This window comes from Mus caroli, chromosome 10, assembly GCF_900094665.2.
Source record: "Mus caroli chromosome 10, CAROLI_EIJ_v1.1, whole genome shotgun sequence".
Taxonomy (NCBI): domain Eukaryota; kingdom Metazoa; phylum Chordata; class Mammalia; order Rodentia; family Muridae; genus Mus; species Mus caroli.
Genome location: NC_034579.1, coordinates 119,080,840 through 119,088,465, shown reverse-complemented (window position 1 = coordinate 119,088,465; position 7,626 = coordinate 119,080,840). Strand labels below are relative to the sequence as shown.

The 7,626-nt window shown below is 43.9% G+C and overlaps 1 long non-coding RNA gene across 2 annotated transcripts; it reads right to left on the bottom strand.

Annotated features, from left to right (window-relative positions):
* Nucleotides 1-2,933: 2,933 nt before the first annotated feature.
* On the bottom strand, nucleotides 2,934-6,251 carry LOC110304046. Of its 2 annotated transcripts, XR_002379004.1 has the most exons (4): nucleotides 6,228-6,251; nucleotides 4,623-4,794; nucleotides 4,248-4,364; nucleotides 2,934-2,983 (listed from the first exon to the last, which is right to left on the bottom strand). It is a non-coding gene; the product is annotated as an uncharacterized LOC110304046 (long non-coding RNA). The 2 variants fall into 2 exon arrangements; XR_002379003.2 differs by lacking the exon at nucleotides 2,934-2,983 and having other exon boundaries at nucleotides 4,032-4,364.
* Nucleotides 6,252-7,626: the final 1,375 nt, after the last annotated feature.

The following is a 7,626-nucleotide window of genomic DNA, read 5'->3' as shown; positions in this document are numbered from 1 at the left end:
CTCCTCCTCCTCCTCCTCCTCCTCCTCCTCCCCTTCCTTGTCCTATTATTGTTAATACAGCATTTGGCCTATTGTGTTTCATGGACCCTGATGCATAGTGAGTACCTCAGTAAACATTTGCTGCTTTTATTCTTATCATTGTGCACACTATGTAGCAGCTCTGTTTCTGTCTTTTTTTTTTTTTTTTTTTTTTTCAGGTCTCCTTTTGGTTCCTGGATCCCAACTTCAACTCCTGCCGGTCCTTTTTCGTACTGAAGGATGATTTCAACCATATGACATTATTTCCCTCCCAGGGAGAAGATTCTACTTAAATATTTGAATTGCTCTGATCTGCATTGGTTTCCAGATTGAATCTAACCAATGATGTATGAAGGGCAATGGATATGCCCAATTCTTAATAATTGCATGGCCTTCTCATTTTGGTCTTGTTAGTCAATTCAGTGTGGTACAATTAATTCACGAGAGAAGGGACATCCAGTTCAGTGGCTTCTCTCCCTAACACTCTCTTCAGCACTGGGAGACTGCGATTTTCTTTTGTTCTCTGTGAGGGAGCTGGTGTGCAGTGGATTGACAGGCTTCTGTGAGGTTCATTTCTATGGAGCCAGGGGTTGTGCAGTTAGAGAAAAAGTGACAAGGAAAGAGGATAATGCAAGTGGTCAAATTATTGGATTAACCAATGATTAACTCATACAGACGTGGCCCTGGAGGCAGCTCATAGCAGTTGAGCACTGTGTGAATGACACTATCTTTATTTTGCTGTTATGAACATCACCTTTCCCTACTCCTGATAAAGTACCCCAGACAGCAAATTAAGCACCAATTTCCAGCAATCTGAATGTGGTTCTCCATGCACGGATCTTCCTGTTCCATTTAGATATGATCTGACTGACTGGAAGATCTTAGAGCCCCATGTCTTTAAAGGGACAGTTTACACAGTTACCTTGGTTTCCAACTGCACCAGTTTCTTCCTAGAGAAAACACGAGTTCAGCATGTTGTAGATAGAAAGGAATAGAGTGCCACTGTTTATCAAATCCAGTTTTTGTTTGTTTCCTCTACCTTTAAATAGTTTGCAAAGAACCGAGCAGGAAAATTATTTCTCAAAGCCCCTGCCACTGCCACTGCTTTACACAACAAGAGGTGGTGATATCAGGGTCCATACTCTACAAGAAGGAAGAGATGCTGGCCGAAACCCAGGGCATAGTCCCCATCCACCCACATCAGAGTCTCAGATCTCCCCTGTTATGTCTCCTGAGGCAAAAGTACTTACTTTTTTTGGTCTCAAGTTACCATCTGTAAATTAAGATTAACAATAATAATAACCAACTCTAAGGATTAAAGCTTTAAGAATTAAAAATAAGCATGAATTACATTTATCTAGCCCCTGAGACACAAATCAAGGGCTTGCTATCATAATTTAGTATTCGGCTTAGAGAATTATTTATGTTTTGCTTGACATGAGCGATAATTTACAACCCATCTGCCTCTTGCCACCCTCAGGTGACCTGAAAGACCGATCCAGATAAGCCAGATGCCTTTGCTGGTTGGACCATTTACTTCTCAGGAGGCATCCCCTGAGTGTAGGTCTAACCGGGATAGTCTCGGGCAGGGACTTGCCAGCCCAGGGTTCAGATCTTGGCTCAGTAAACTGTGTGTGACCTTGAGTGGATCCACTTGCCCTTCGGAGTCATAGTTTATGTAAGAAGGATCACAGAGCAATTAAACGAGGGAAAGACAGAAAAGGAACATATTCTGCACAGAGTCTGAAGTCAGCGCGCAGAAGGTAGCTTTTTCTCGTTATTGTGGCTAAGCCTTGGAGCCAGTGTCCCAACACTGAGCATGGGAAGGGTGCTGTCTGCTTCTCTCTGCTGTGGGAACACAATGATCAGAAACAGCACGGGGAGGAAAGGGTTTATAACACCTTGCTTCTTACAGTCTGTCATGAGGTGAGATCAGGGCAGGGGCTCAGGGCAGGAACCCGGAGGCAGGGTCTGGAGAACCGCTGAGGAAGGCTGCTCACTGGATGGCCCTTCCTGGTTCGCTCGCCTGCTTTCTACCACCCAGCAACACTTTGTAGGCGTATATTTTTCAAAATCTACTTTAATAAGGGTTCTTAAATGTTCCAACTCCCATTTTAGCCCATCACCCGCCAGAGGCAGAGGAAAGGAAAGGTTAATAGGGCCAAGGAGGATGTGGACCTGTTTAGAAAGAGTTCTTTGGAGCAAATCCAGTCTGCATTGTCAGGACATCAGCAGTTCAGTTCACACGAATCAGCAGCGGCAGCTCGATCCACTCGCAAACACCATTCATGAATCAGCAATGGCAGGTCAATCTAGACAAAACGGAGAGGCGCTGCCAATTGGCCTGAGTCTGGGGAAGCAGCAAGAAGCTCGAGGAACACCAGACGTTCTTTGGTGTGTGCTTCTCTCTATGAAGTCACGACAAATGATGACCAACGAAGAATGGATAAGGTGAACCGATACCACCCAGTGTCATCAGTGAAGACCAGTGATAACCAACAAAGAATGGCAATACCACCCAGCCTCGTCCACTGTCTGTCGGGCTATCCTTATACCCTTTCCAAACATCACCTGTTCTCTCAAGCATCCCCCCCAGCAAAACATTGCATGCTCTTTTTCACACGCTGCCCCAGAAAAACATCACGAGTCTCTTCTCATCAAAACAGCCTCTCATAAGACAGTTTCTAGAAAAACACCGGATGACACAACTGAGCCCTCAAAGAACCCAGAGATATCCACTTCAACACTTGCCTGGGGCTGACATCACTCACAGTAGGCCGGGCCTTCCACCATCAATCATGAATGAAGAAAATACTCCACAGACTTGCCCATGGGCCAGTCTGATGGAGGCAGTTCTTCGGCTGAGTTCTCTCTTCCAGTTTGTGTCAAGTTGACAAAAATTAACCAACATTGGGGTGGACTTTTTTTTTTTTTCCTTATTTTATAGTTTCCACTGGGTACAAAGCTAAAACAAACACCGAAACAAAGCAAATTCATTGCTGAAATGGCTCAAAAGCTGCTAACATTATTTTCACGTTCTAACTAGTTAACTTCAACTTTTGAGAGCACATGAAACACCTCTCACAGATTAGAGCAAATGGCAGTATGAAATCTTACTCGTTGAGAAATCTCACCCTGCGGTGGGTTCTAGACCCAGACAAGGACAGAACTTCGACCTTCTAAGTCACCAGTCTGCTATCATTATTTTACTTTTAAAACAGTTGACTTCCTACAATTTTACTCACAGACAAGGCATACCATAAACCATATACAAACTTAAATTAAAAAAAAATTATGACTGCCGTTGATAATTTATCCTTGGTTTTGTTGCAGTATGCTTGCGACTCCTGAGGGGTAGGAGCATCAGTCCGCACTCAGAACTACTTTGCAGCTGCAGCGAATGCTGTTCTTTGCATAATGGATCACATCAACCAATATTTATTGCACTTTATATGCAAAGCAGCGTGATAAACGCCGAAAGAAATGTAGAGTAATGCTTTTAAAAACCCGTCTTAAATAAATGAGTGGCTTTTTATTTTAACCCAGTTCAAATGATTACACAACAGTGAAAGTAAATCTCTTTGACAGAGCATAGTATGAGAAGTGATGGCAAAGACTTGAGTTCCTTCAGCCCAGGAACAGCCCCGGCTCTGTATCCTGCCCTTGGCGTCCATGGTTACCCATCATGCCCCGGGACTCCACTGCTCCTGCTGCTGAAGAGTCATAACCCTTCTGAGAAGCTATACCTGTTATTTTCTCTGTGTCATGTGAGTTGCTGGTCATTGGGGGTGGATGTTAAGGGCAAAACTGAGTTCCTCATAAACGTTAACTCATGGCAAGAATTTATTGTAGAATATCCAGTTGATTTTGCTATAAATTGTTTTGGCTTCAAAAAATACATGAAAATTATAAAGAGTTTTAAAATAGTGAAAAGCAGCATATATTATAAACAAAATGTAACAATATTCATAATTACACCTCTAATTTGTAAATACCATTAATAGCATGGCATAACTTTTGTTATGAGGACTTTAAATGACACTTGTCCTGGGAACTAAAATCTGGAATGTCACCAGTGCTTCAATTTTCTTTCTAAAGATTTAATTTTCATTCTGTGTGTGTGTGTGTGTGTTTATGTTTTGCTCACACGTGTCTATCTGACACACATGCAGTGCTCACAGGGACCAGAAGGGGGCGCTTCTACCCGATGAGCGGTCTCTCCAGCCCACCTACTGCTTTAAATAAGCGTTGAGGCCTCTCCTTCCAGACTTTCCCGCTTTCAGATCCTCTGTGACATGCTGTTTTCCACGTCTCAGCGTTCACTGCTCCAACATTTTAACTATAAACTTAAACAGAGTAACAATAAATGAATAATAACAATAACACTTTTATTATTAATAACATAACAACATTTATTATTAGTCAACTGTATACAGATACTTTCTAGTATCCCACAACCACTCTAGGACAGAGTTATTCCCCCTTTGCAGAGATTCATAAATGGATGGGTACGGGGATGTGGTTAGTATAGCTAAAGTCATAGATAGCATACGGAAACCAATCCCACCGGATACCTACAACCATTCTGCTCCAGGAGGTCTCACCGTTTCTGAGTCAGGACCTCTGTGTGTGGCCATTTCGTAAGGCCCAGTTAAGAGTCCTCTTCCTCCATCTCCCATTTACTCATTCAGCGGCTCCCAGCCTCCTCTGATCGGTCCTCCACCGTGAGGGTGCGTTTCCCGGCTAGATTGTAAACCACTTAATGCAAAGTTGTTCCTTCAGGGGACAGGTGGAAATATGGGGCAATCTTTGTTATTATTACAATATATGACTGTAATGTATATTGTAATGAGGTAACACTGGCATGTAGTGCCTGGAGGCTTGGAATATTAATTAAATCTTGCTGCACGCATACGATTGTCCTTTTCCGTGGGAACTTGTTTTACCCTAAAAGATAATATTGCCTTCCTCCAGACATACCGCTTCAGAGGGACCCAGAGCCATCATCTTCCTTTCTGTAACTTGGTGTCTTTGTAAAGTCTGCGTCCTACTCATTAAAAAGGTTGGTTGGCTGTTTTGGCATTCTCTGTCTCATTACAAAGTTTTAATTTCTGTGTTAAAGACAGAACTTTTAGAGCGCAAACAGGGATTGAAAGCCCTGCTGTCATGAAAAATAAGAAATGTCTAAGGCAGAAGTCAAGCTACTACTCCACCTGCTTTTTTGGGTGGTGGTGTTATGTTAGTATTTCCAGCAACCACTTCTCTAGGAGGATTCTACTGGCTGGTTTTTTTGTGTCAACTTGACACAGGCTGGAGTTATCACAGAGAAAGGAACTTCAGTTGAGGAAATGCCTCTATGAGATCCAGCTGTATGGCATTTTCTCAATTAGTGATCAAGGATGAAAGGGCCCATTGTGGGTGGTGCCATCCCTGGGCTGGTAGTCTTGGGTTCTATAAGAAAGCAAGCTGGGCAAGCCAGGGAAAGCAATCTAGTAAGAAACATCTCTCCATGGCCTCTGCATCAGCTCCTGCTTCCTGACCTGCTTGAGTTCCAGTCCTGCATCCTTTGGTGATGAACAGCAGTATGGAAGTGTAAGCTGAATAAACCCTTTCTTCTCTAACTTGCTTCTTGGTCATGATGCTTGTTCAGGAATAGAAACCCTGACTAAGACAAAGATGTTCTTACATCTTGAGTCTGAAAAATTAGTCATTCATCCTCCAAAAGAAGATGAAAAACTGACCAGAAGTCACCCAAACCTGTCATGTTAACAAAGTTTCCTAAAAGCTACAGAGCATGTTTCTATCACAAGTACCTACTTAGAGGTGGGAGGCCATTGGCTGTGATGTGCTGTCTGTCCTGTGGATTGTAAGGTTCTGGTCTGTTATGCAGGCAATTGTTACCGTAGGGCCCTGATGGCTGACTGACTGTCACTTCCCTGTCTGTATCCCTACATCTTTTGGTCTCCACCAGTTGGACTGGTTCATCCACCATCACTGGAGGAGATTCAGGAGGCAGTACGCATATTCCCGGAACCTTTTGGCACCTTCTGCACATCTGATAGCAAATGTCTTTCCAAAGCCTGGAACAGCTTCAGTAACATCAAGGCAGAGTCGAGGCTTTGATGGATCTGTGCTGTTTGCATGAGCCTTTGACGTTTAGATTCGGGGGATGTGCAGAGGCCATGATGGCTTTTGGCTTCCAGTCTTACCATAGTCTAGATGCTTGCCCCCTCCATCTCCCTCTACCCTGCCCCCCCTTCACAATATCACTGTGATATTTCCATACATTATGACATCAAGCTTTGTTCACAATCATCCCTCCATTATCCTCCATACTCCTCTCCCTTCTGCTGCCCCCAATTCTCCCTTCAAGCAGACCCCGGGATGAGGTCATTCCTGATATTCTCTGGGCAATATGTGTAGATTTTTCTCTTTGTCCCACAAGGCTTGATAAGGAAGCAGCTGGTGCTGGAGGCTACTTGGGACAGCGAGAGACCCAGACTTGGGATGAACTGACTCTGTAAGAGGGACAGAAGATAGACAGGGAGAAATCAGTTGTTTTGTGATGCAGTGGGACCACTGTACACCAAGCCAGACTCAATTCCTCTTGATCTCCAGGCTTTTCAGTTCTACGAGCTAAGGAATACACTTTGTTATTCAATCAAGGCAAATGAGTCCTCTGTAACTTATAACACAGAGCATCATCAGTAATGTCTCCCCTCCCCCCTGCCCTAACCACCTGACTTAGGAGTTCGGCTGTTTAGCATTAAGAGGTTCTATAAGAACTGAACCAATATGACCCAAACTGGTTATCACAAATGTCAATGACAGACACTTGTGTGTGCTGAAATTTTGATGCTAAGTACAACCTTTTCCCAAGAATGTAGAACCGTCTTGGTAAGATCTGAGCTGCCCTTTGTAGACCTCTATCCACCCCCCACCCCAGGTTCTTTTTTTTTTCTTTTATCTTTATCGTTACATTGGTCCACACTGCTAATAAAATTCTAATTGAAGGTGCTCTGGGGGCAGTCCACTTTCCAAGGCTTGCCTCAAAAAACTCCAGCTCTAACAAGAACTTCCCCATTTGTTCCGGGGACCCTCAGTGAAGCCCCAACGGCCGCAGGATCTGATGCTCCCTTCACTCTGGGAAATGCTTACAGCTAAGACCTTAAGGAAATCTCACCAGAACCGGCATGTACCCTTGTCAGATGCTGACGCTTATAAGGCTGCACCGAGCAGCCTTTGCGATCCCCACAAAATGGCTGAGAAAAGCTCCAAAGACTACTGGAGAGCATTTAAACACAGTTGGGAAAGGTGCACGAGGAATCGAACTTTGTCAACAGCCCTGGAAGTGGGAGAGTACAGTCGTTAGCCGGAGCCAATCATTTCTGTCCAGAGGTCTTAAAAGGTCATGGGGTCATTTCCCGGAGCAGGTATTTCTTTGAAGGCTAAGCTCCACATCTGCTTATCAGGGTGAAAAGTCCAAATCTGCTTGTTTGTCTAAAAAACAAACCATCTCACAGGAGGCTAAGCCAAGGCTGGAACACATCAATACTGTGTGAGGCTATTTCGAGGAGAGACTTAAGGACCAGTCAATCTTAACTCTTA